Source organism: Globicephala melas, chromosome 17 (assembly GCF_963455315.2).
Source record: "Globicephala melas chromosome 17, mGloMel1.2, whole genome shotgun sequence".
In the NCBI taxonomy this organism is placed as follows: Eukaryota; Metazoa; Chordata; class Mammalia; order Artiodactyla; family Delphinidae; genus Globicephala; species Globicephala melas.
The window spans coordinates 67,836,112-67,862,445 of NC_083330.1; the positions used below are offsets into that span (position 1 = coordinate 67,836,112).

General features: G+C 49.5%; 1 long non-coding RNA gene across 37 annotated transcripts in view; it reads left to right on the plus strand.

The window, feature by feature from the left end:
- Positions 1-26,334, plus strand: part of LOC115863234 (uncharacterized) — a 402,728-nt gene that overhangs the window by 201,553 nt on the left and 174,841 nt on the right. For 35 of the 37 annotated variants that reach the window (XR_009559459.2, XR_009559461.2, XR_009559457.2 and 32 more), the window contains one exon: positions 4,281-4,427. The exons of 1 other annotated variant lie outside the window; for it this stretch is intronic. This is a non-coding gene — a long non-coding RNA (uncharacterized lncRNA). Of the gene's footprint in view, positions 1-4,280; positions 4,428-24,216; positions 24,323-26,334 lie in introns of all 37 variants that reach the window. One more of the 37 variants, XR_009559466.2, reaches the window with a different exon arrangement.

A 26,334-nucleotide genomic window follows, 5' to 3' on the forward strand; every position in this document is an offset into this window, starting at 1 on the left:
TGGAAAGGGTACAATGAGTCAATCCACGTGAAACACCTAACCTAACCCTGGAATGGCTACCTGGAATATAGTAAGTGCTCAGTAAACATCACACACGTGCATGCACACACACACGTGTCTCAAATGTCTCCTTACCTGAGAGGCTGTCCTGGCCACTCTGTATAAACAGTACCCACCTCACCCCCCACCCCCATCTCCCTCTCCCGTTCTTCCTCTATTGGTCTCTGCAACACGTATCATATGACCATCTGACCCCCTATGTAGTTACTTGTTTATTTGTCTGTTTGTTGACTGTCTTCCACCCCCGCCCCCTCTCGAACCCTGCAAATGCCGAGATCTCTGTTACTTGTATTTAATGCTTTAGTCCCTGGAACGTGGGTAGGTGCCTACTAAATATGGGTGGAACAGATGAGTCTCTATTTTAGAGTTGACCTCCAGGCCCAGACTCAGGCACAGGGAGGTAAAGCGACTTACTCAAGATCACCCAGCTACCAGCAGCTGAAGAGTCTGGAATCATTTAAATCTAAAGGTTTAAATTCTGATTTAAACCATGAATGCCTCCCTGCCGGTAAAACAAAAACAGAAAAACTAAGTGTAGTGCCTGCCACACAGTAAGGATTTAGTAAATGTTAACTAAAGGTAATAGGGGTCATCATTCCCGCAGCAGCTGTCCCCTGCCCCGGGACGCCCCCGTTTGGCTGTACCCCAGCTTTCTGAGCAGTACTCAGGCATCAGTGGGCGCAGTCTTGAGAAGATTAGGTGGCATCCAGGCCGGTGGGCAGGTGCGGCGCCAGAATTAAAGTGAGTTCGTGCCCTTTCCCGGAGGGCTGCCCAGTCCAAGGGAGGGGAACGGCACTCTGTGGAAGATGTCGAGTTCCCGGTGTTTCCAGAGTTGGTGGGAGCTGCCAAAACATGCCAGTGTCTCTCCTGGTTGTCCTTTCACTTGCTTTTTTCTTTCACCCAAGGCTGAGGCGGGGCTTGCAGGGATCTTAAAGGGCAGGAAATTGTCTCCATTTTCTGGACCTCGTCCCAGTTGTCTTTTGGAAGGTTTTATTGCTCCCATCTTTAAGATGAGTAAACTGAGGTTCAGGGAGGTGTAAATACTGAAGCCGGGATTCAAACCCAGGCCTGCTGGATCCCAAATACCTCACACCCCTGCCCCCCTGCTCAGATGCTCTTATAGTTGGATTCTGATTCGTCAGCATGTATTTTTTTTTAAGCATCCTTGCACTATTGGACATGTTGATTTTTTTTCTTAACTTTTCATTTTATATTGGAGTATAGTTGATTAACAATGTGGTATTAGTTTCAGGTGTACAGCAAAGTGATTGTTATACATATACATGTTTCTATTCTTTTTCAAATTCTTTTCCCACTTAGGCTGTTACATAATATTGAGCAGAGTTCCCTGTGCTATACAGTAGGTCCTTGTTGGCTATCTATTTTAAATATAGTAGTGTGTACATGTCAATCCCAGACTCCCAGTCTATCCCTCCGCCTCACCCTTCCCCTCTGGTAACCGTAAGTTCGTTCTGTAAGTCTGTTTCTGTTTTGTAAATAAGTTCATTTGTGTGTTGTTTTTTTTTTAGACTCTGCATTTAAATGATATCATATGATATTTGTCTTTCTCTGTCTGTCAGCATGTATTGAGCAATAACTCCAGGCTGGGTGCCATGCCTCATTTTTTTTCCTTGTTTGCTTGTTATGGTTTTAAACTGTTTTCTCCAGACGAGGGGACGGTGCGTGTAAGAGGTACATGGGGGAGGATACTTTGTCTTGTAATCTTGTGATTCTTTGGATCACAGCAGCTATGGGGAAAGAGCCCAGGCGCTGAAGGAACACTGCCCTGAATTCAGATACGAGCCCAGCCTCTGAAGTTGCTGTGTGACCTGTGTCGAGTAATCAGCCTCTCTGAGCCTCAGTTTCCATACTTGTAAAATGGAACAAGAACTCTTACTTGGAGAAGACACTGAGGATCTGAGATAGTGAATAGAAAATGCCAGGATGCTTGGACCCTGGTGCTGGTTGGCCATCACTAAGTTGTGGCTCTTACTGTTATTGTTGTTGTGTTTTAGCACATGGTGTTATACTTGAGTGTTCCTTCTTTCTTTGCCCTGTTTATCTTTGTCCCTCTTAAGGGTGCAGGCCGAGCCTCATTCATCGCGGCATCCCCGCCTTCTAACACAATTCTTGGTACGTGGTTGACGTGCACTAGTGCGGGGCACACGAACGAGTGAATGAATGAACAAATAAAGGGGCCCATCGTTTGTCAGGACCACGCTGGCCAGCTGTTGGGGGATGTATTTCCTGGAGTCTTATCCCCTCTTGTCAGATCCAGGCTGGGACAACGGTACAGTAGTTCCATTGTTCCCAGATAGCACTTCCTATCTGAATGTCTCGGCCAGGGCAGCCCTCGGCCCCACCCTGCCCTGCTGCCCTATCACCCACCCCTACTTGGACGCTGGCGGGCTCCCCGCTAGCCTGCCCCGAAGAAAGCTTCCACGGCCCCTCGTCTCCCCGACTCCCTTCAGTCACAACAGTTGTCGAAGGGGGCATTTCCTCTCTCCAGAACTTTTCACGTTCCAGTGAAGACCTAGAAAACGCTAAATCAAAATGCTCTGCGTGAACCTGACCCTTCAGAGCTCAACCTACGTCCTCCTGCCTTGCACTCCACTCTCCCTTTGTCTGATTGGTAAGTCAGGACTCATCCCTAGTCAACCACTGAAGAAACTGAGGCTCAGAAAGGTGGGACTGCTAGTAACACAGCTGGTTAGGGAGAGGACCTAGGGCCACTACTAGCTCTCCACACCTAACCGGTGCTTCTGCCACTAGTTCCCTTCCTGGTTGCATCGTTGGTGTGCGGGGCCCTTCTCTGTTGCCAGAAGAGCTTTGAGGGGTGTGTCACAACGTCAGTGACGTGGGCACTCTCAATCTGTTAGCTCAGGGTGGCCTCCCACTGCCCTGTGAGCTGTTCAGGGTCCAGGCATCGTCACACCCACCCAGCCGGGGAGGAAGCAAGCCTGGAGGGCCGAGTAGCCGTGACACAGCTTGGGGTGGCAGCACTTTTCCTTCTGCCAGCGCTCCCTTTCCTGCTCAGTTTGACTCATAGATCAGTTGTTCTCAAACGTGGTTTCCCGTTGGAATCATCTGAGGAATTTAAATATCTTGCTGCCAGGACCCAACCCCCAAAGATTCTGACTTAATCAGTCAGGAGTGGAGCCCAGACATTGGGGTTATAACATCTCCCCCCCGGGATTCTCCGGTGAAGCAGCTTCAAGAACCACGATCCCAGATCATCCCTGTTACAGGGCTGTCGGGAAAGCTGACAGTTCTAGCAGTTCCCAGACTCTGTTTCAGACCGAGTTCCAGCCCTCCGAAATCAAACCTTGCCCGCCTTTGCTCCGGTTGATGGCCTCTTGCGTTTCAGAAGAACTGGCAGTGCTGAATGAGGACGCTAGGGGAATAGGGGCATGGAGAAGTCCCAGAGATGTCATGTCTTGTGTCCCTATTGTGTACTGGACCCTGTTCTAGCACAAAGAGACCTCTGCTGATGTCATCCCCATTTCACAGATGAGAAGACTTGCTCAAGCTGGTAGGGGCAGAGCTGGGGTTTGAAGACAGAGAGCTGGCTCCAGAGGCCGCTGTTTTAATCACTCTGTCTGTTGCTCTGCTCTGTGATGAACTGGTTCGCACTCGGCTGAGAATTTGCTGTCACCAGCTGATCCTTCACGGTGATACTGAGGCCTCGATCTCATCTGTCACCCTGCTGCTCAAGAGCCTCTAGGAGTCCCCATCACATCTGTGGGGGAAGGGCAAGCCCTTAGCACGGCCTGTGAGGGATTCCCCTTACAGTCTGACCGCTGGCAGACCGTTCTTCCACACTCCATGTCACACATGCTGTTAACACTGTTTGAAAAGCTCCCCACCTTTCTCTGCCTGGTGCACTTCTGCTCTTTAATATCTAGCTCAAATATCCTCTTCTCTCATCTACGGAGGAAGAGTCAGTGATGCCTTCCTCTGGGGATCACGAGCTCCTGGAGGAGTGGGGCTCTGTCTCACTCATGGTCGCTCTCCTCACTCGGCATCTGCCAGTGGATGGCCAGCCTCCCACGTGTAGGATGACCTCCTTTACCTGAGGTTCCACTTTAGTTCAGCCACAAAGACATATTCTTTTTATCTTCTGAATATCAGAGGATTTTTCTTTCTGTAATGAATTCTTTTCTTCAGGGTGCCTCGGGCTCCACATTGCATAATTGACATTATTTACTGTGTTTTCCCAGGCCGGGCTGAGGTTTCAGAGGAGTTCCGAGCTCCTGTGGAGATTTGCTTCTCTCCAGCCTTGGGCTCTCTGCACTCTTGAACATCTCAGGGCCCAGAAGAAAAAGAAGAAAGCCAGCCAGTTCTGGGAGCAGCCTGGGTGAAGAGAGGTAGGTGTCTTGTTTAGTGTCCAGCTCGATTCCTGAACTCAACCACCACGCACCAGACAAGGCAGAAGCAAGAGGAGTGGTGTCTCAGCAGCCCGAGTGACGTTTGTTTGTTTGCTCATGTGCTGTTGTGGGAATGGCAGCAGATGCTCAGCGAGGAGGAGGCAGGTGCTTTTAGGACAGCCTTCCCAGGCTCTGAAGAGGGCGGGCACACGGGGAGCCCCTAGCTGTCAAGACCCAGTGTGAGACTTTGCCACGGCTATAGTGAAGGGGGCAGGAAAAGTCGAGCTTAAAGTTGCTGGGTGAACTCTTAGAGTTTATTCTGCAGAAATACATGCATAGTTGCAGATGATGTGAATAGGATCTTCATCTCAACATTGTTTGAAATAGCAAACAGTGAGACAGTTTTTATTTACTTATTTCTCTATTTACTTATTGACATACGATGCCTAATTTTTATTTTATTTTTTTATTTAAACTGAGGTATATTTGATTTACAGCAGCAGTCCCCAGACTTTTTGGCACCAGGGACTGGTTTCGTGGAAGGCAATTTTTCCACGGAACGGGGTGGGGGACGGTTTCAGGATGATTCAAGCACATTACATTTATTGTGCGCTTTATTTCTATTATTATTACATTGTAACATATAATGAAATAATTATGCAGCTCACCATAATGCAGAATCAGTGGGAGTCCTGAGCTTGTTTTCCTGCAACTCGATGGTCCCATTTGGGGGTGATGGGAGACAGTGACACCTGACGTGTGTTGCTTATGTCCAGTCTAGTCTGTAAGATACAGCTTAATTGTCCCTTGCCACTCACTGATAGGGTTTTGATATGCGTCGGCAAGCAATTGATTTATTATGGTCTCTGTGCAGTCAGACCTCTCTGCTAATGATAATCTGTATTTGCAGCCACTCCCCAGCGCCAGCATCACAGCCTCAGCTCCACCTCAGATCATCGGGCATTAGATTCTCACAAGGAGGGCGCAACCTAGATCCCTCACATGCGCTGTACACAGTAGAATCTAATGCCACCGCTGATCTGACAGGAAGCAGAGCTCAGGCAGTGATGTGAGCGATGGGGAGCGGCTGTAAATACAGATGAAGCTTTGCTGGCTCTCCCGCCGCTCACCTCCTGCTGTGTGGCCCGGTTCCTAACAGGCCACGGACCAGCAGTGGTCCGTGGCCCGGGGGTTGGGGACCCCTGATTTACAATATTGTATTAGTTTTGGGATGACAACATAGCAATTCAAAATTTTTACGGATTAGACTCCATTCATAGTTGTTATAAAATATTGGCTATATTCCCTGTGCGGTACGATATAGGCTTGTAGATTCTTTATTTTATATATAGCAGTTTGTACCTCTTAATCCCCTACCCCTATCTTCAGTGCCTAGTTTTTAATTGGATTGCTGGATATGTAAAGAAACAGAAGAATTTGACCCAAACTTAGGGAGAAAAATAGTCAATAGAAAACAGAGGGCTTCCCTGGTGGCACAGTGGTTAAGAATCTGCCTGCCAGTGCAGGGGACATGGGTTTGTGCCCCGGTCCAGGAAGATCCGACATGCCGCAGAGCAACTAAGCCAGTGCGCCACAACTACTGAGCCTGCGCTTTAGAGCCCGCAAGCCACAACTACTGAAGCCCGCGCACCTAGAGCCTGTGCTCTGCAACAAGAGAAACCACCACGATGAGCCCGTGCACCACAATGAAGAGCAGCCCCCGCTCACCACAGCTAGAGAAAGCCTGCATGCAGCAACGAAGACCCAACGCAGCCAAAAATAAAGAAAATAAAGAAAGAAATAGAAAAAAATTAAAAAAAAAAAGAAAACAGAATGGAATTTAGATTTTTGAGCTAAATGCACGCTTGCCTGATCAATTGATTTTATTATTATTATTATTAGGTTCACAGAAAAATTGAGTGGAAAGTATAGAGAGTTCCCATATATGCTCTGTCCCCACATGCAGCCTCCTTCACTAGCAAGAATGGTGTAGTCTCCCTCCTGTGCCAGAATGGTATATTTTTTACAACTGACACATCTACATTCTCCAACACATCGTTATCACCCGAAGCCCATAGTTTGTATTAGGATTCACTCTCGGTGTTGAACATTCTATGACGACTGTATAATGACACGTATCCACCATGGTAGTATCATATGGCATCGTTTCACTGCCCTAATAGTCCTCTCTGCTTCATCTATTCGTCTCCCCCAGCGAGATACAATTTACATGCTCCTCAGTTGGGGATTGGTTGATTAAATCACAATGCCTCCATAAAATGGAGTACTCCACAGCTGTTAAAAAGAATGGGTGGCTTTACGAAGTGATGCGGAACACTCGTGAAGTTCTATTCACCACTGTCGTCCTTAACAATGTTGATTTTAAAAAATGAAAAGAAGGAGGGCATATCACAGTGTGTAGAGTGTGCTGACCTAACGGCTCCACTGATGCGCCCCCACTACTCCCAAATCAGCTGCCTGTACTTCCTACGTCCACACTTAATGCAGTCTGTGGTTCCTGCCTCTGTTGATCTGTACGTCCCAGAAGACAGACCCCTCCAGGAGGGCAGGATCTGTCCATGTGCAAGGATATCATCACCTGGGCCAAGCCCAGATCCAGGCACACCACAGCCTTCCCATTAGTATCTGTGAACGCATGAATGATGAACGGACGGGGGAGTTTTCTTCCCACAGTGTCCTTCTGCCTCCTGCCCCTCAAACACATGGGCTGGAGTGGAAGCCCCGGGTGTCCCTTCTCCTCTCCTGGGTACCGTCCCTGGCCTACCCACCCCCGCCCCTTGAGTCTCTATGCTCTGCCAGGCTTCATTATTCCCCAGATTACAAAGACTCGAGGGGTTGAGGGGAGAGGCTTGAAACGGACCTTCGAGATGATAACATGTAGCTGACGCTGTCAGTCAGGCCGATCTGACTTAATTGATTAATTTTATTGTATGAGCCAAGCGACCCAGCAGCTGGGAGCGGACTCCTGATCTGACAGCAGGCTGGTGAGTCAGACCTGATGGGTTTGATTCCACGCGCCGGTGTGGCTGCCCATGTGACCTTGGCCACGTTACTTAACCTTGCTGAATCTCAATTTCCTGATCTGTAAAAGGAGGCTAAGAATGCTTCTCTTGAGGTTGTCATGAGGATTAAATGCGATCACATAGGGGAAAGTGCCCTTTGAGGAAAGAGGAAGGTGAAAATGCTTATTGGGTCGGGAGAAAAGTGAGGCAGGCCCGCTATTGTCCTCAGGTGCTGCATCCTTCCCTGGGCAACAATCCTAACTCCAAGTCAGATAGGTTATAATTTGGCTTCCTCTTTTATTCAGTGCACTTCTCTCAGCCTCCCAGGGCTTTCAGCTTAAGCAAATAAATTATCCTGCGCCGCCGGGCTCTGTGTTCTGTGGCCAGCCTATGTTTGAGCATGATAGAGATTCTTATCCGGCCAGGTAATATTACACAGCAAGGGATGACATTTCTTATCAGAGGCCCTGTGGAATCAGAGATAGGAGCCCTTTCTTTTTACCGGCAGCCAGGCCTTCATGTGCACGGCTGGCAGGGAGGGTAAGAGGGGCAGGCCGGGGCCCAGAGTGGGCGGCTTGGGCTGCAGTGGCATCAGCTGGCCCTCTTCTCTCAAGACAGCCACTCCCAATGGCCTGCCTTAACGGATGTAGGCTATCTTGAGATTTTTGCATATGATAGAAACAGGGCAGGGCCCGGGAGTGTGAATGAGGAAGGAAGGAGAGAGCTTGATGCTGCTGGACCAGCTTGGGGTGGAGGCATGTGAGGCGTCTTGCCCTTGTGCAGAGAGGCAGGCGGCCTCCGGCTGCTGAGTCCAGGCCGTTCGCCGGCCCTGTGGATTGCAGGGTGGAGGCAGCTGAGGCCCAGGTACCTACCAGAGACTTGGCTGTGGGAGTGACGAGGTGCTGGGCGACCTCCACGTCCCCGTCAGGAGGCCGACCTGTGTGGATACAGCAGGATGGGTACCACACGGGGCTCTGCTGCCCTCGGGCTTCTGTTCGGGAGGCACTGGCAAGTGGGAAGGCAGGAAGAGAGTGAGGTCAGGGCGCTTACTCCTCTGATTCCTCCCTGCTGGGACCCTGAGTGGTACAGGCAAGGTCTACACAGAGGAGCCTGCGTTAGAATCCTGGTTCTGGGACGCACTCGCTGTACATCAGGCAAGTTGTCTACCTCTCTGCACCTTGGTTTCTTCATCCAGTTTTCTTTCCGTCTCTCACCACTTGCCTTTGGGTTCCATTGATCTCTGTGCCTGTCTTTGGCCCTGAGATGCCAGAGGAAGGGGCACTGCTGGGTCCCCCAGGGTCTGAGGCCAGAGCTCAGTGTGGATGAAGCTCCAGTGTAGACGGAGGTGGTCAGAGTGACCACATGATTTGGGTACCGCGACCTCTGTGGGGGACACATGCTCAGGGCTCTTCTCGTCCTGTGTTTTCGGAAGTCCTGCGCTGCTCTCAAGTAATAATCTTGCCCTCATCAGAAAGAAGAGGGGAAGTGGTTTCTCCCTCTCTTCCTGGACCCCTTCCAGCCAGCGGCCCTGCTCCTGCTTCCTTCCAGTTGGCCTCACTTCCTGTTTTCCTCCCTCTCTCGCCCTGCCTCTCGCGTGCCGGGCCTCGCGTCGGGCATGCCGAGTTTTCCTGTCCCTCACCTCTCCTCCTCCCTATGGCCAAGTACAAATTCTGAAAGCACAGCTCTGACCATGTCCCTCTCCACGCGAAAATAGTCTAACCTCTTAGCGTGGCCTTTAAGGTCCACCTCACCTTCACCCCTCTCTGTGATTTTATCCTGGTCAGCTTTGGGTGGGACACTGGTCCTGGTAAGCAGGTCGCCTCCTTGTCTTTTGAACCCGCCGCCGTCTTTCTTTGACTTTTGTGCTTTGTTCTCGACGTTTCTTCCTCTTTGGATGGCTATGGGGTCCATGGGCTCTGGCCACCGACAGGGCTGTGTTCAACCGCAGCTCTACCGGCGGCTGGCTCTGTGATTACGAGCAAGTCGCTTCACCACTCTGAGCCTCAGCGTCCTCTGCCGTGACGTGGGCCGCTAGCTCGTGTGCCAGGGCTCTTGTGGGAAGAACCTGTCTACGGGCTCCTGCTGGGGTTTGGCTCATGGCAGGTATTCAGGGAGTGGAGGCTCCCCTCTGTCTAACGGGCTGTCCCTCTGTATCCAGATCCCGCCTGAGCTCAAGTTCCCTTCCATCTTTAGGTTCTCCCACCCCCAAGGCATCTTCCTCTGTTGGAAGGTGCCTGACGTCCTCGCGTCTGGACAGCAGGAATGGACTCTTCTCTTTCCGCCCATGCTGACTTCCTAGCGTGATGTGGGTCCCTGTAGGGCATTAGCTGTTGACTAGTGGGCATGGTTTTGGCTTGGCCACAGGAACCATTGATTTAGTGACGGAGACGTTGACTCCAAGGGAATGGAAGAGAGTCATCTGTTCTCTCGTTGAACATAATTCGACTGAGTGCACGCGATATATCAGGCACTGGGGTTACAAGGGGGTGTAAGCTGGCAGCTGCCCTCACAGAGCCCATCTTCCAGCAGGATGGTTGTCCAGGCCTGGACCACAGATCTGGAAAGACATGGGCCCCTCCCTGAAGGTAGCTCAGAGCCTGGTGTTGGATGGGGGTGGGGGGTGTGGGAGAAGTTCTGTGCCCAAGGAGAGGATGCCTCCCTTGAGATGGGTCAAAGACGATGAGGTCCCACTTCAAGATACCACTCTTGACCTTGTCGGGTTGTACATCTGATTTTCAGACGTCTCCCACTATCACCACTATGGCTTCCCTTCCTGCCAAGGGTATGGGGGTCAGGTCCGAGGTCACCAGCACCTCTCAGCATGGACCTTCATAAAGCCTTGAGAAGTAAAGTCCACTGAGAGAGATGTTCTAGAACATTCCAAGCTGGCTAAGCAGGATGGTGCCTTGAGCACGCAGGGCAGCTTGTCCGTGGCCAGGACAGTGGGTGAGAGCCAGCCAGCTGACCGTCCTGGCCACAGCTTCTGGACTCTCTCCTCATGGGCCTCAGGCCCCTGGGGCTTCAGTTGAGTTTTTTTTCTTCCCTCCACCACCAACACTCTTATCCAAGTCATCCTGCCTAGATCACAACAACAGCTTCCAGATTTGATTCCCTGAATCCAATCTCACCACTCGGCAATCCATTCTCCACTCAGCAGCCAGCATGACTTTGTTAAGTGGGAATCCACTTGTGTCTGACCCACAACATACGTAAGCCTTCCCATTTCTGCTCCTGGGATAAAGACCAAAACCCCTACGGGGCTCCTGTGTGAGTTGGCCCAGCTGCTCTCCTTCTTACTCAGTGTTCTCCAGCCTCACCAACCTCTGCTGAGTGATACAAAACTACCCTGTTTCCTGCTGCCCCAGGGCCTTTGCATGTGTCATTCCTCCACCTGGAATGCTCATTCCCTCCGTCTTTGTGTGGTGAGTGCTTTCTGACCCTTAAGCTGTCCTGTTGTTGTTTCCTCCCATGCACTCCACTTTTCCTTCATAGCGTGATCTGAAATGACATGTTTATTTGTGTTTGTTTCACATCTGTTTTCCTTCACCAGGCTGGAATCCTGTAAAGGCGAGGATGAAGTCATTTTTGTCTACCGCAGTTACGACAATAAAAGCTAGTGCTTTTATCACACCGGCCATATGCCAGGCACTGTTGTAAGTGCTTCATTTTTACCAAACCCTATAATCCTCAGAAGCCCCTCCTGAGGTGTTAGATACTGCAGCAGTCCCCAACCTTTTTGGCACCAGGGACCGGTTTCGTGGAAGACAATTTTTCCATGGACTGGGGTGTGTGTGTGGGGGGATGGTTCAGGCGGTAATGCGAGCGATGGGGAGAGGCAGATGAAGTTTCGCTCGTTTGCCCGCAGCTCACCTCCTGCTATGTGGCCTGGTTCCTAACAGTACCGGTCCACCGCCCTGGGGGTTAGGGACCCCCGAGATACTGTTATTGCCTTCATTCATTTTACAGGTGAGGAAACGGAAGCACAGAAAGCTTAAGTAATGTGGCCCAGCTCTCCCATCTAGTAGATGGTAAAACCAGGACTCAAAAGTGCAGTAGCTCTGGACCCCTCTGCCAGGGCCTTCCCCAGGGGCGCTCAGTGGATGGGCAGCGCACGAATCAAAGGGCCACGGTCCCATCTCTCAGGGAGGTTCTCCTTGAAGTTTCTGCACTGGGTTCAGGGCTGGCAGCATGGTAAAGAGAAGGGGACCTGGGTTGCAGTGTGGGCACCCCCATTCAATAACTGGGTGACTGTCGGCAAATCCCTCAACTTCACTGAGCCTTGCTGTTCTGAGCTCAGGCTGGGAGCAGTGCCAGTCGCCTGCGTGATAGGAAAGGAAAATCTGAGAGCCTATAGTGTGTGCTCTAAAAGTGTTACCTGCCTCGCTGTCTCAGAGGGCTTCTCGGTTTTGGTTAGAGTGTGTGCCACCCGCTTTCAGCCAGAAGTGGGGAGATCTTGGCTGGGGTGACAAGGAGAAGGGCTGAGGCTCAGGTGCTGCAGGACATGGAGGGGGTTGGACTTCAGGCATCCCCTCCCCTCTCTTCTGCCCTTAGTGTGTCATTACCTTAAGTTGGAGTTTTCACTGACACACAGTTACAGGGCCAAGGGAGAGGAGTTTGGTGACCCCCTGCCCATGCCAGGAGATGGAAGGGCCCCCAAGAGCATCCTGAGTCTCTGGACGCTGTGGCAAAGAACTGCATTTTACTGGGAACCTCCCTCTCCCAGTGTCTTTCTCTCACTTCTGGGGTCTTTGCAGCCCCTGGATGACGCCCCCACCTGACCCAGAGACAGGAGCATTTAGAGTCATAGGGCCCTTGCTCCAGCAATTAGTTACGTGTAAGCCCATTCTGAAGGCAGAATGCGTTCTGATCCTGACTCCATCATTTACTAGCAATGTGATCATGGATGAGTTTCTTAATGACCCGGTGCCTTGGTTTCCTCACCTGTAGAATGGGATGCTGACAGTAGTGTGTGTCATTGGTAGACTGAACTATTGGTCCCAGTTCTTCACTCCTCCATAATAAAATTAACACATGCGTTCCTTTGCCGTGGCCTCAAGGTGGGCGAATGCACTTCTTCACCCTGTGACTTTGGTCTTGGCCGTGTGACTTGCTTTGGTTCATGGGATGTTAGCAATATCACTGGAGTGGAGGATGGAAACGTGTGGATGCAGTTGGGCTTGCTTTCCTGTGTGCCTTTCATCGTGACAACATGCCTTTGGTAGTATCCAACCCACAGAAGATGAGAGACTTGGAGCAGATTCAGAATTCACACCTAGCACGGAGCCAAGCTCAGACAGACCTTCCCTGTATCATCTAACTGCTAGCTGACTAACAGACACGTGAGTGAGAAATAAATGCTTATTATTGTATGCTGCTGAGTTGGCGGTATTCTGTTAATGCAGCATTCTTGTAGCCATAGTGACTAATATAACACCTCATGAAATTATTATAAAAATTATAATTAATAAAGTGAGTTGGTTCACATATTAGTTTCTTATTGCTGCTGTAACAAATGACCACAAATTCAGGGGCTTAAAACAACACAAATTTACTATCTTACAGTTCCATAGGGTAGAATCCAAGGTGGGTCCCACTGGGCTAAAATCAAGGTACACAGGGCTGGTTCTTTCTGGAGGCTCCAGGAGAGAGTCTGTTTCCTTGCCTCTTCCAGCTTCTAAATGCCACCTGCGTCCCTAGACTTATGGCCCCTTCCCTCGTCTTCAAGGCCAGCCACATGACCTCTTTTCACGCCTTTCTTCCTTAGTCACAGCTTTCTCTTCTGCCTCCCTCTTCCATTTTTAAGGACACTGCTGATTATGTTGGATGCACGGAAACAATCCAGGATAATCTCACTATATTAAGGTGAACACATTAGCCATTTATTTTCATCTGCACCCTGGATTCCTCTTTGCCATGTAACCTAATGTAGCCACAGATTTCAGGGATCCAGGCATGGGCATCTTTGGGGGACCACTATTCTGCCTCCCACAGCACGTCAGGCACTTAGAACAGGACCTTGTACGCACTGTGTACTTGTATACATACATGTTAGTATTATGATCAGCCTTAGTTTCGTCATCTGTGAGATGAGTGAGAGGTAGTCCCATCTGATGTCCACACAGATCCTCAGAAAAGCTTTGTTTTCCTGGACATGTTGCCCCCAGGAGACATATTGCATCCCTTGGTCTTGGATGGACTGGAGGCTGTGGGCTTATAGGAAGGGGGTGAGGTCAGTTTCCTAGCTGGCTTTGGAGCAGACCAGAGGTTCTTTAGGATGATGATGGTGCTTTCTGATTAAATATCGTAACGACTCTCCTTTTGTCCTCACTATCAGTCAGTAGAGCCCCCAGCACAGGGCACTGGCCAAACGACCAATGGGGCTGGGATGAGCCAGTCCAGAGCGGCCAGCCGGTATCTCCATGTGCCCAGCTGGTTCCGTCCTTCATTTGACAGATCCCTCTGACAACAGATTGCAGGGAAAAAGAAACTTCCTGGCACAATTGATAGCAATTTGAAGGAAGCAGCTGGCTTTGGCGGGGGCAAGGAAACAAAATCCAGTGACACTGATAATGTCTCACCAGCCTGCGTTAATTGAGGAACTGCTGGGTGGCTGCAGGACACGTCCAGAGGCGTGGGAGGGTGTGAATTCCTACATAGGTGACTTAGAATCCAGTGTAGGAGCAGAGTGGTATTAACCATAGGAGGAGAGTAGCCTGGGTTTGGGGTTCCTGGGTTTTGAAGGTTCTGTCAGTGACTTACTGTGTTACCATGAGGTCAGTGACACCCTCTGTCCCCTGGTTTCCTTACAGTGGCAAAGTAGAGTTTGCTGGATTTCTTTCCCTTCCCAGTCAAAAGTAAACGCTATGGCAATGACCAATGCTTAAGATGAAACTAAGGAGAATCATGAAAAGAACTTGATAGCTCTTTGGACATCACCAAGCTTACCTGGGGAAATGAGGCCAGAGAGGTGAAGTATGGTCTAAGATCACACAGCCAGTTGGGGCTAAAGCCAGGTCCTGGAACTCACCATGGTTTCCTCCCTCCTTTTATTTTATGTATTTATTTATTTATTTATTTAATAAATTGTATTTATTTATTTATTTATGGCTGCGTTGGGTCTTTGTTGCTGCGCGCGGGCTTTCTCTAGTTGTGGAGAACGGGGGCTACTCTTCGTTGCAGTGTGCGGGTTTCTCATTGTGGTGGCTTCTCTTGTTGCAGAGCATGGGCTCTAGGCGCACGGGCTTCAGTAGTTGTGGCATGCGGGGTCAGTAGTTGTGGCTCGCAGGCTCAGCAGTTGTGGCACACTGGCTTAGTTGCTCCACAGCATGTGAGATCTCCCCGGACCAGGGCTCGAACCCGTGTCCCCTGCATTGGCAGGCAGATTCTTAACCACTGCTCCACTGGGGAAGTCCCCCTCCCTCCTTTTAAGTAGATGTCCCATGCTACCGTCTTCGTTGCTGTCACCTGTTGACTGAAGCAGAGATGGTCCATTTCAACCACGCCTGTTGACCTTTTACTCTAGGTTTATTCGCCACGTGGCTTTGGCGGGGCTGGTAGCTTCTTGCCACATGCTTCAGGCACCCCACGGTTCAATTTGACAGGCTCTAACTGCAAGTGTCATTTGTTTTGCTAATTGTGTGATTCATGACGGTAAATCGTGACTGTGGGCTGGGAATGTTGGGTTCAGGTTTGCAGGGCTAACTGATACAGAGTGGGGAAAATGCAGTGTGAGCGTTACTTTTATGTGTCAACTGGCCAGGCTATGGGTGTGTGTGTGTGTGTGTGTGTGTGTGTGTGTGTGTACACGGGCAGGAGAAATTGACTCCAACTCTCAATGGACAGAAGTGGGAGGAATTCTGGGCAGACATCGCTGGACATGGCCAACCCCAGGGTGCAAGTTGTACATTTCAGTTTATGACTCTCGGTCTGTCCTCTGTTTAACCTCTTGGGTTATCTGTTCTAATCTAGTGAGGGTGCACAGGAACTCTGGAGCCAGTCTACCTTGTTTCAGATCCAGCCTCTACCACGAACTGGCCCTGTGACCTTAGGCAAGTTTCCTATTCTCTCCATGCCTCAGATTCTTCAGGAAAATGGGCTCTTAGTACTACAGTAGATACATGAGCATTAGTTGAAATACATGTGTGTGTGTGTGCCTTTACCTGCACGTGTATATACACGTGTATGTATACACTTGCACATGTATATATATGTGAATATGAGCGCACACATAGAGATATATATGTATACATAAGCGTATCCGTATGTATACATGTGTATATATATGAAATTCTGTGTATATGTGTCTATATACACATTCGTGGCTTTGTGTAGACATGTATATGTATATACACACATGTGGTTTTGTGCATTATACATGAGTATGTATATATGAAAGCATATGTGTGTATGTATATGTGAATATATGGTTTTATATATATATGCACACACACACATAATATATATAATTTAGTGCATAGCTCATACTGATACTTCCCTGTTTATACATGCGTTTGCAGCCTGCAGAGACGTCCCAGCCAGCCTTCCCCTTACTGGGCCCAGTCCCAGTATTTTACAGAGAAATTTTACAACTGGACCTGAGAGCTGGCGCCCCCGCTGCGTCTTGAACCGAGGCCTTCAGAGACCAGCGCCTGGTCCTTTTTTACCCCGCGAGCGGTTCCCATGCCCTTGGGGAGTGTCAGAAGCATCTATGGGGCCTGGTGAAATGCAGATTACTCACAGGCCCCACACCAGCCCTCCTGAAACCAAGAAGTAGACCCAGACTCTGAATATTTAACCAGTCGCCCGGGGGTGATTTGATGGAAACCCACCCCTCGCTGCTTCTGCTACCCGCTGCACTCCCAGCTGCCCAGTGCCACCTCTAATGGTACCATCTGCACTCTCTGGTGAAGATGCGCTCCCTTTCCCTCCCAGAAAAGCCTAGTGCATTCTACTCACGCACGCCAGGATCTCAGAGGGGCACAGACCACAGGGCCGGCCTCACGTTTGGATTTGCAGTCGAATTTAGCTTTCCCACATCCCTGAGAAAGACATGCTATCCTGGCCTCACCTTTCCCAGGCTGAGCTGAGGTCAGCCTTAGCTCTGGGTAGCCAGACCACCCTGGGCCTCCTCCCCTTTCATAATGAGCGGATTTCTCCCAAGGTACGGCTTCTGGGTGATGCTACCCCATGGCTTTGTTAGTTCCCTGGGTCTCCCCACTAAGAAAAAAACAACTACCATTTATTGAACATCTGCACTGTCTACACACATCGCTCTGATTATTACCCTGCAGGAAAGATATTATCATCCTGAAGCTAGGAGATAATAAATAATCTACAAAAGGGCACGGAGCCAGCATTCAAACCCTGTTCACCTAACTGGAAAACACTTTTTTTTCACTATCCCAGAGGTGAGTTATGTAAGATTTATTTTCAAGGCCGTAGGTCCTAAATACTTCCCTTTAGCATATGTGAACAAAACCTTGCAGAGAATTTTTTTTTTTTTCTAATTTAAAATGTACAGACTGTCCTTGGGATTCCAAACACATTCCAAAAGTCAGGAGCTGCTCCAACGCGGGCCGAGTTGGAAGGCACATTAGGCGTGAGCCCGGCTGAGGCCGGTGACTTGGAATCACGGTGCTCACTGCCTTGCTCTGTTCAGTCTTTCAGCGGTAAACATGTTTTCTTCCCCACACTTTGGCATTCAGCACGAGTTAAATTCCAGGTTGTCAAATCTTGTAAAAAAGGGGTTCAGATCTTGGCGTTAAATCCTCCCCGTCGTGTGTGCAGGGCTGTGCTGTTGTGCAGCGCTCAGCCGATCCTCGTGGCTACCTGGAGAGGTCACCCACTTTACAGATGAGGAAAACAGAGGCTCATGTGCTAGAGTCATTGGCCTAGCTTTAAGTCCAAACACTAGTCTCCTCACAGCTACCGGGACTCCTTCTGTTTACTAGATCGTTAGGGGTGAGTTTGTGACGTGTAATCGAGTCTGCATTCAAATTAGGGGGAAAGATCACTCCCTCCTTCATGAGCTGGGGTCCCCTCTGCAAATATCGTAGAACATCTGACCACTGACTGCACTGATGTGTTTATGTGACCAGCTTCCCCGTGAAACGGGAGCTCTCTCTGCTTCACCTCCTTCCATCCTCCAGTGCATAACCCAGACTTGTGACGGCCTCTTCCTAAGATGCATCGGATAAATTAAATGAACAGTGGTTCTTACCAATCAAACCACTCTGGGAGAATTGAACTCTTCTCTGGGCACCAGTTTTCCTTCATTTCTTATTACAAAGCACAAGATACCTCCTCCAGAAAAATCCACAAACCCAGACAAACAAAAGGAAGAAGCAAAAAACACTTGTTATCACTAAGAGGTGACTACTTAAATGAACTAAAGCATATGCATATATATATAATATATATATACACACACACACATATCTATATATACACACACATATATATACACGTACATATCTATATATATACACACATATCTATATATACACATACACACACATATATATGCACACATACATATCTATATATATACATACACACATATATATACTTGTAATAGTGTGGCTGTCTACACATACACATTAGTTTGTAAATAGCTCTTTTACTAAATATATGATAAATATCTTCCCACATCAACACATGCACTTCTGCTTCATCACTGTTTGAGTGTTGGGACACCCAGCTTCACCGTGTTTCAGCCATAAGTGGCAGAGACCCTCCAGTGTTTCTTAAGCATCTGGGACAGACGCTTGCTTATGAATTCAGCTTCTGCACTGCTATAAATGATGCTCATCGTTAAATCTTTACAACTATATTTTCCTATTTTATTAGGATAGAGTCCCTTAAAATAGAATGGGTGAAACAAGGGCTCTTCAGGTTGTTTAGTTTGCCACATTCCACTTCAGGAAGTTTGGACAGTTTCTCTTTCTACCACCACGTGGGAGACCACCGTGTCCTGAGCCATCCACGGCAGGACCCTCTTCTCTCAGCACCTGGCAAAGCGCCAGACACATGGCTCAGCCCACGTGCCCCTTCTTCAGAGGCCCTCCCTCCCCGTGGACTGTGACCTGCCTCTGCTGTTCCTCCTTCAAGCCCTTGGTTTCTGGAACACAAGTCTCAAGTCAATGAAATCATGATATGTGGTGTTTGGAGCTGAGCCTGAGTAAGTCTGGTTCCCTGTTGTGTCCTGGTGGCCAGCACAGTGTTTTATAATGGTCAGAAGCAAGGGTTTAAGTCAGGAAGACCTGGATTTACTGTGACTCCGCTGCTTTGCTCACCTAAATCTTCACTTTCTCAGCTGAGTTATCACGTGACCCACCTCGCACAAAGATGGTGAGGTTTAACTGAGATATGGCGCATAGCTTAACGTGTGGTCTTTGGTGACTGACTTCTTTCACTTGGCATGATGGTTTCAAGGTTCATTCACATCATCTCCTGTGTCTGTACTTCACTCCTCCTTATGCCCAGACAATGTCCCATTGTATGGATGTACCACATTTTATTTGTTCATTCGTCAGCTGATGGACGTGGGGTTTTTCCATTTTTTGGTTATTATGAATAATGCTCCTCTGAAGGTACACGGTTTTGTGTGGATGTATGTTTTCATCTTTCTTGAGTGTGTATACCTGGGAGGGGAACTGCTGGGTCATATGGTAACTGTCTGGGTAACGTTTTGAGTAACTGCCGGATTGTTTTCCGAAGCGCCTACAGCTGTTTTTCGTTTCCACCAGGACCTGCCTGTTCTTCCTCATCATTCATGCTCATCTTTAAACATAACATGATTCCATTTATATGAATTTTTGGAGCACGCAGAATTAATCAGCGGTGCTAGAACTCAGTCCAGTGGTTGCCTCTGGGAGGAGGGCAGAGGGCGCTTTCCGGGTGAGGGAAATGTTTTGTGTCTTTAGTTGGTGGTTTAGTGTGTTTGGTATATGCATTTGTCAGAACTCATCATAATGTTCCTTTAAGATCTGGACATTTCACTGAGTGTTAATTATGCCTAAATTAAAAAAAAAAAACATACAACTGACAAAAACCTAGGTGCCAGGTGGGCGGGGGTAGAAAAAAACCCCATAAATTATGTCCTGACATGACTTATCTTACCCACCTTCCCTGGACAGAGAGCCTGCGCCTGGCAGGCAAGGCCAATTGTAAAAGGCTCTTAATTGATGAGATTAACTGCGTCTCAGTAGGGAGCCTCGTTAACATCAAGGGGGGGGAGAAAAGGAGGTTATTTTTCACTCTGGAAACTTGGGGATGGCTGGAAGGGGGGCCTGGGGTGCATTTGGAGAGCTGTTCCCTGCAGTGGGGGAAGGCAGCAGTGGGAGATCCTGACTCAGACCCTTCTGCATACTAGAGCTGCATTTCCCTTTGGTATTAAGATCCTTTTTTTTTTTTTTGGATCATTTTCTCAGTTGGTACAAAAACCTATGCTCCATTTTCATCTACGGGGAGGAAGAGACCAACCTGATTTTTTTTTTCTTTTTTTTTTTTGGTACGTTTTCTAAGGCTGCATCATCCAGCAGAACAAAGGGTTTAGACAGAACACTGTTTAATCCTTCTGAAATGCATTAGTGGCTGATGAACAGACAACAGGAAACAAACAACAACGAAGTGAAAGGTTTTTATCTCTCCCTCTCAGAATCTGCGAAGAAATATGGATTGACATAAATTCACAGAAGATTAGGATTGGATAGGCATCACTAATTACCCATGTTTAAAAAAAATCGGTATTATAAAATTGTTGATAAAATTGCAAAACTTGTATCGTTTTATTTGTAGGATAGAAAAAGTATGTTATTTGGTGGGAAGAAGAAACTAATATAAACAATATAAACACCATTATTTTGGGGGAGGATGTGATTACTTGCGGGTTTTTTTCTTATTGCTTATCTGTGATTTATTTTTCCCAATGACCATTTATTGTTTGTGAATTATTATTATTTTTTTTATTATTTTTTTTTTTGTGGTACGCGGGCCTCTCACTGCTGCGGCCTCTCCCGTTGCAGAGCACAGGCTCCGGACGCGCAGGCTCAGCGGCCATGGCTCACGGGCCCAGCCGCTCCGCGGCATGTGGGATCTTCCCGGACCGGGGCACGAACCCATGTCCCCTGCATCGGCAGGTGGACTCTCAACCGCTGCGCCACCAGGGAAGCCCTGTTTGTGAATTAAATTTTTAAGGAATTATTTTGGTTTTCTCACTGATTGGAGAGATCAGTTTCCTTCACCTGCCCTCTCTCTAAAACAGACCCTCCTTTTCCCTCCCAGCCATGCTTGCGGCTTATGAATTTTAAGGCAGCACTGCATAACGCATTGAACATGAACTTTGGGGTTAGCCAGATCAGAGTTCAATCTTACAGGATGGTGGGCAAGTCACAGATCTTTTCTATGTCTTGGTTTCCTCATCAGAAGAATGGAACTGATAATCCTTTCCCCGATCAATTGATATGAAACGTATATGGGAAAACCCCAGCACGGTACTCGGTCCTTCCTATCAGTTCACTCCTTTGCCAACCCCTTTTCGCCTGGCATCTTCCCAATACCTTGGAAACTAGCATTCAGCATTACAGTCCAGATGACTTCTGCTGACTGGGCTACATCTCTAATCACTGCAGAAACTTAAAGACACCCGCGGATAATGTTTGGTGTGTGTGTGTGTTCACGCACACCCACAAGCACCTGTGTAGCACTTGTGCGTGTGGCTCGACATTAAACAAAACCTCCCTCCCCGTGAGTGAGTTAGGACTGCTGGAGCCGGAGTCTGTCACTAACCAAAGGTAGAACCAATGGCAACAAACAGCTGGGTCACAGCACTATTTACACATCCTCCTGCAGTACCAGCGCTTTGCAGCGGTGGTTTCGGTCTTCAAGCCTTGTAGTCAATATGCTGGAAACGTTCTCTTCCCGCAAATCTTGAAAGCAGATGCAGACCCAGGCCGCCTGAGTGTGAGCATCCGTTTTTCCAGGACTAGGGGAGGGGCTCAGTAGAGGGTGAGTCAGGGTTTTTCAAAGTGTGTTTACACTGGTGGAACGCGCAGGGCGCACGTGGGCAGAAGCGATGTGCACACATGCAAAACAGGAGCCGCTGCCCTGTCATCTCTGTTTCACCTCCCCTGCTTCGGTCCCCTTCACAGCCTTCCTTTGTCCTCCAGAATTACCTACCCTAGGTCCTTTTCTCAGCTTCTTTTTATGGCAGTGGTTTTCAAACTTTAGTTTGCAAATGATCACCTGGGAATCTTGCCAAAGTGCAGGTTCCTAGGTTCCTCCACCTGATTTTCTGATTCAGTGTCTTGGCAGGGGGCGTTGGGGGTCGGGGAGTGGTGATGCCTGGAAAAAGGCATTTTCACCAAACATCTCAGATAGGTCCGTTTGACTAGGAAAGCACTATAAGCAGAGTGCCTGGGACCTGTCAGTATTTCAGGCCCCTACAAACAAGGTAGAAAACTAACAGATACAATTGTTAGTATCGAAATATAAAAAGGAAGCTGCAAAACCGAAATAGTGTTACCTGTTTGTATGTAACTTTATAGCAGCTTATCAAGTTCTACTCAACTTTTGCAGTTACAGGGGAATTTTTTTTTTAGTGGAATTTGGGTAGGTTTAATATATTTGATATGCTGTATGCTAGGCCTACAGAAGCCATGAAAAACTCCAATCCCGTGGTCCCTGCTCTTAGAAGTATAGCCCTAGGTGATTTCTTGTTCCTAGCATTTTCAGTCTGGAGGCACCCTTAAAAAATGTTCTTCTGGGGCTTCCCTGGTGGCGCAGTGGTTGAGAGTCCGCCTGCCGATGCAGGGGACGCGGGTTCGTGCCCCGATCCGGGAGGATCCCACATGCTGCGGAGCAGCTGGGCCCGTGAGCCATGGCCGCTGAGCCTGCGCGTCTGGAGCCTGTGCTCCGCAACGGGAGAGGCCACAGCAGTGAAAGGCCCGCGTACCGCAAAAAAAAAAAAAAAAAAAAGTTCTTCTTCGATGGTCAGGTTTTACCACCAGGGAGCCTGAGGCCTGGAGGGAGATTGACTCACCCATGGTCACACGGCAAGTTCCTTGAAGCATCCAGACTAGAGCCAGCATTCACAACTCATGTGCGTGTGCGCAAGTGTGCGTGGGTTTGTGATATCCCCCCAGCGGTCTCTTCCTCATCTCTCTTTCATTCTGGCTTCTCTTCCATTTGGTCTCATCCTCAGGCCAGTCGGATATCCAGTCCCAAGCCCTGAGGGGAGGGAAGGAAGGGAACGAGGGTCTCAGGGTCAAAACTGTAACAATAAATAGACCTTGCACGTGGCAAGGCCAGTCTTCAGCTTAATCCCCAGCAGGGGAAAAAGGGCCGCATCACTCCCTGAAGCTGAGGCAGGAAGAGCTGAAAGGCTTCTCTGTAGCCCCTTGTGCAGTACTGCATGCTGGGTGTCGTATGCACTGGGGGCACTGATGTAAAGCTGACACAGCCGCCACCCTCAGGGAACTTACGTTTATTCATTGATCCATTCATTCCACAGATACCTGCTGAGCACCCTGCTAGGTGCCCCGCGCTCTAAACGAGGCAGATGCAGAGTTCAGCTCCTGGTTGGAGAGACAGGCAATTAGCAAGGTGACGGATCTCCACACACGGGAAGACACTTTCAGGGAGTGCCAAGTACTAGGAAGGAAATACAAGAAGCTAATGAGAAGGGGAGGGAGGGTGCAGGGCACGCCCCGAGGCAGGGTGGCACTTACTCCAGTGCTGGGTGGCCTCTCCCCCTGGGCATAGACCAGCAGCCCTGTCAGCAGTGCACGTCACCTCGGAGGCCAGGTGACATATTGGAAAGTAGACGGTCTCTGGGTTCCAAAGCCTGTGTCCTCTCTGAGCTGTGTTCCATGTCCCTGTAGGAAGATGAACATGTTAGTGTTATAACTGGCCTTGGTTGGCTACTGATTCTGTGCTAGAGACGCCTTCAGGGGCTCCACGTGCATCATCCCCCTTAGTGGTCCCAGCACTGTCACGGCGGGTACTATGAGTATTGGGCCAGTTTGCAGAAAAGGAAACTGAGGCATGGGACGATAAGTAGCTTGTTCACGACCATGTGCAGGCTAGGGAGTGGAGCCAGGATGTACCCCCAGATGACTTGCCTCTAGAACCCTTGTCTTACCCACTCTGCCTTACGGCTTCTGGAATCACTCCCTTCTTCCCCTGGGAGCTGTGCGAAATCACTGTGATGTTGGGAGGAGAGCCCGGACTGTGGAGCTAGGTCCAGGCCGTACCATCTGAGCACCTCAACCTCTTTGAGCCCCAAATCTCTCTCATTTATAAACTGAGAATAAGGATTTCTACCTCGTGGGGTTGTTAAAAGGACCCACGGAAATGGCAGTATTTGAGGGTGTTCGGCACTTCATAAATGCTTTTAAACACGTTAAAATAAATTCTTTTTTTTTTTTTTTTTTTTTTTTTTTTTGTGGAGCATGGGCTCCAGGCTCACGGGCTTCAGTAGTTGTGGCACGGGCTCAGTAGTTGTGGCTCGCAGGCTCCAGAGCGCAGGCTCAGCAGTTGTGGCGCACGGGCTTAGTTGCTCCGCGGCATGTGGGATCCCCCCGGAGCAGGGCTCGAACCCGTGTCCCCTGCATTGGCAGGTGGACTCCTAACCACTGCGCCACCAGGGAAGCCCTAAAATAAATTCTTGCTGGTTGAATGAATGGACACTAAATTCCATGTTCTCTGAAAGGTGACCTGCTTCAGGACATTCATTTTTTTCTGACTCTCTGCCTTTTGGAGATTAGGATTCCACTGCCTGGCCTGCTGTGACCAGTTGTGGCCAACGCGTCGCAAGCAGACGGACTTGCCTTTTCTGGCCTTCACGTGAAACGCTAGTGAGGGACTTTCCAGGTACCTCTCTCTCTCTCTCCCTCTCCCTCTGTCTCTGTCTCTCTCTCTCTCCCCGCCACCCCCATCAGGCCCTGGCACCCAGCAGTGTAGGGGCTGCCCTGTCAGCCTGGTCTGGGCGGTGCTGGCACTGGCATCCGTCTCTGACTCTGATGGGCATACAGCCTGAATGAGCCGTGAGCCCTCACCGTTTTAAGACGCTGGAATTTGAGGATGTGAGTTAGCGCACCAAAACGTCACCTGACTGATAGGACCTGCGAGGCAAAGACATTTGACCCGTCACCCTGGGTGGATCGGTAGGGGCTGCCAGGATCCCCAAGTGGCAAAAAATTCTGAGGTCCTACCTGGGGTCACGGGGAAGTGTGCTGTGATGGGTGGGTGACGGCAGCCATGCTGGCAGATGGGATGTGAAGGGCCGGTACCCTGCGCCTCCCTCCCTGCTGTGCCTTCAAAGGGGTTTACTAACTGAGTTCTTTCTCTAGTCCGCCCTGAGGGCTGCCCCCAGACCCATCTCCCCATAAACTTCTCTCGTCGGCCACAGGACTGTCTGCAGTCCCCACTCTGTCTTTCCCGGCACTGATTCCTCTGCCTTGCTTTCAGGGTCCTCAAAATTCTGGCCCTAACACACCCTCCCAGGACGCCCAGATGTTTTCTTTCTGTTCTAGACTTCAGGGGCTCCTCACCTGACGTTAGCATGCAACACCCCTCCCCGCATCCAGCCCGTCACCTCCTAAGTGCTGCCGCCCGTCACCCACTCCCCTACCGTATCGCCATCCTTCACATCTGGGTTCTCAGAGGACTTCCCTTTGCAGCCCGCAGGGACCTGCCCTCCTGCCCCCAGACCATACAGTGCCCACACGCCATCCATCTTCCACTGTCTTGTCTTGTTATCTTTCACTCCATTCTTCACGGTTATCTGACATTCCTCATGTCAAAGCTTTGACTCCCTACCTAAGTTTGACACTCAAAGAATGGCCTTGGTGTTGCAATTCCGCATCACAGTGTCTTGGCGATAACAGGCACTTGAGAAACAAGTTTTTAAAGAATTGGTTGGATCAGTGGTGCAGGGGTAGGGAGTAGAAGGGGAGAAACCAGAGCCAGATCATCTAAGAATCTCTCCCTCTCTTCATTTTCCAGTCCACTCTGGCTCTCCCCTCTCCCAGGCCAGACTGTCCTGCCATGGCTGGTACCGTCCAGGTGTTTCTGTCCACTCCCTGAAATGAAATGCTAAGCTTCTAATCAAAAGGTCAGCGTTGAAGCAGCCCAGCTCAAGCCATCGCTGTTCCAGACCCTGGGACCAGAGAAGCACAGGATGTCTGGGTAGGGTGAGAGCAGGCAGCGAATCAGCTCTCGGAGGCAGGGGGATGCTTCCCAGGGAAACTGATGTTGAAGTTGAGCTGGGAGGGAAGTGTAGGAATTAGCCTGACTGAGGGCAGAGGAGTGCTCGGTGAACACCCCGGTCTGCAGAGAAGCCTGAGGGCTGGGGAGATGGAGTCAGGGGTGCAGGAGCCACCAGGGAAGTTAAAGAAAAATTCTAAAGAATGCCCGGAACCCCAGAGCCGTAATCCACTGCATTCCAGCTCTGATTTTCACTCCTGCACGTTCCCTTCCATCCCTCAGGTATGTGCAGAGATTTTATAGAGTTACTTTCTCAGTGAATGTAGGACTTTTAAATTGCAGTTTTTCATGCAAACATTTCCGTTGTTATTCCTCTGATTTTCCTTCTTTCCCAGGTGGGCTTAGGCTGCTGCCCCTCCCGCCCTAACTTTCCCATTAGCCCACTGCGCTCTTCAGAACTGCCTGTGTGAGAGCGGTCACTCTATGTGCAGACAGATCTCATAAGAGGAAAATAGAGCATCAGGGAAGTCGGGGGTGGGGGGAAGTGGCGCTCACCAGAACAGTGTGACTGTGGCGACCCGTTCGCCGCAAGTCACCAAGAGCTAGAATGATAGGATTTGGAATTCATTCTAAGAATTGGTAAGGAACCTCCATGGCTAGTGGCGGCATATATCGTT